The 2,202-nt window shown below is 40.5% G+C and overlaps 1 long non-coding RNA gene across 1 annotated transcript in view; it reads left to right on the top strand.

The window, feature by feature from the left end:
• Positions 1-1,973: 1,973 nt before the first annotated feature.
• The window catches only part of LOC107574334 (uncharacterized), a 1,563-nt gene continuing 1,334 nt past the window's right edge, over positions 1,974-2,202 (top strand). The window contains exon 1 of the long non-coding RNA XR_001607658.1: positions 1,974-2,010. This is a non-coding gene — a long non-coding RNA (uncharacterized lncRNA). The remainder of the gene's footprint in view (positions 2,011-2,202) is intronic.

Genomic DNA, 2,202 nt, shown 5'->3' on the forward strand with positions numbered 1-2,202 from the left:
CCAAACAAAGTAGTTTCGCTTTCACAACGAAACACACGGCGGGCTAGAGTGAGCATAGGCCGGCGATCCGGCGATCCGCAGCGCGAAGTTGATGTATTTCCTCAGCGACCAGCACGGATCAGCTCCAGGCATGACGAAGCAGATATTGTCCTCTTTTGGATGGCCAAACAAACTAGTTTTGCTTTCACAACAAAACACAGCGCCTTCACGACATGGCGGCGGCGGCGGCGGCAAGAACAATACTACAGCGAGAATAAAAGTTAGCCTTCTTTCTTTGCGTGAACATTTGGGCGGCGTTATGCAAAACTTCCCACATCCTGACGTAGATATGTGGGGGCGTGTTAGAACGAGCCGTTTTAGGTGTGGTTGATTTTTTACTTTCATAAAGAATATCTCTTTGGATTTGAGACTTTAGTCTTTGCAACTTTACAGATCTTCTTTATGCACCAAGAGCTTGTAACGCTCCAAAGAGAAAGGAAAAACTGAAACCGCATCATATGACCCCTTTAATATCCAGAATAAAGAGGGGGTTTTTTTAAAGAAGATTTGTTTAAGCGGAGTCGTGACTGAAGTCAAAAGTGAGTAGCGCGTGAGAAGCATTTTAATGAGCGAACGCAGACAACTTTCTGAGTTCAGTTTTCATTGAACGACTAAAGTCCTGAATTGTTTACTTACTGGAGCCGTATGTTGGTTTTATGTTTAGTTGATCCTGCGTTTCATCTTTTGAAACGTGCAGGATTGTGACAATTGCTTATATCAGCACGTCACTTGTCTCGAATAACTAGAGCACGACAAACTGTTCCCTTTGAAGTTTGTAGAAACTCTCCAGCCCACGGTGGTTTGATTATTTTTGACGTTGTTTTCTAATGAGTTTTGCTGACCTGAAGATCCAGTTCTGAAGATGTGGAGGTTGTCTGCGTTTCTTAGACGTTGCATTACATCTTCATCCTGCAGATATTTGCAAAAAAGGTAAAGTAGCACAAACCACAGCTCTACATTCAGGTATTTGCATTCAGAGCAACCGTGTCCCGATTTCATGTTACTATGCAATGCCTCTTTCAGACTAATTAACTAATTTAATCCAAAAATTATTTAGTCTCAGTGTTGTTCCAAACCTGTTTTCTTATCTTCTGTGGAACACAGAAGAAAATATTTAGCAAAATGTCCAAGCCTTTACTTTCCATTAAGTAAACGGGGACCTTGGATGTAAGGCTCCAAAATGACCAAAAAGCACCATAAAAGCAATCTATGTGACTCGTGCAATATTCCAAGTTTTCTGAAGCAATAATATAGCACTATATTAGGAACAGAGCAAACATTTTATTTGCTTCTCCTATGTCATTTGTCAGTCTTCAGACACGTGAGAACCAATTCAAACTTGGCGAGCATGTCTTGGGTCACCAAATTTGGTACAGTGTTGTTTGGGTCAACCATTCCATATTTCTCCTACAGACAGTCTGTTTATCATCCATCCAGATGTGAAAGAGGCTTTAGCAGATCATAGGCCAGTTGTGGCTTTGGAAAGCACTATTATCACACATGGAATGCCTTATCCTCACAATCTCAGGTAGAAAATATGATAAATCTCTTACAGTGCTGTCAAATACTTATCATCTGAACTTTTCCCTCAAGTCATTCTAAAGACAGGCTTGTAACATTACTTTTTATCTTAAAGGGGTCATATGATGTTGCTAAAAAGAACATTATTTAGTGTATTTGGTGTAATGAAATGTGTTTATGCAGTTTAAGGTTAAAAAAATACATTATTTTCCACATACTGTACATTATTGTTTCTCCTCTATGCCCTGCCTTTCTGAAACGCGTCGATTTTTACAAAGCTCATCGGTCTGAAAAGCGAGGTGTGCTGTGATTGGCCAACTATCCAGTGTGTTATGATTGGCCGAATACCTCAAGCATGTGACGGAAATGTTACGCCCCTTACCATATTGTGATGATGCCCTGTCCGGCCGGAGCGACGATTCAAAAACATGAAAACCCATTATAAAAGAGGTATTTGTTGCATCCAGTGGGGACATAATTATGGATTATAATGACTTATACTGTCTTTTTACGCGTTACGTTGCATTGCGCCGCGTAAACATAAAACCATGTCTGCATTTGTGATTGGAGAAATGACAAACAACAAGCCCTACTGTACACTGCCCAAAACTCGCGTTTGAATCATCAGTGGCAAATTCTTTA

Source organism: Sinocyclocheilus grahami, unplaced genomic scaffold (genome assembly GCF_001515645.1).
Source record: "Sinocyclocheilus grahami isolate Dianchi unplaced genomic scaffold, SAMN03320097.WGS_v1.1 scaffold31.1, whole genome shotgun sequence".
NCBI classification, from domain to species: domain Eukaryota; kingdom Metazoa; phylum Chordata; class Actinopteri; order Cypriniformes; family Cyprinidae; genus Sinocyclocheilus; species Sinocyclocheilus grahami.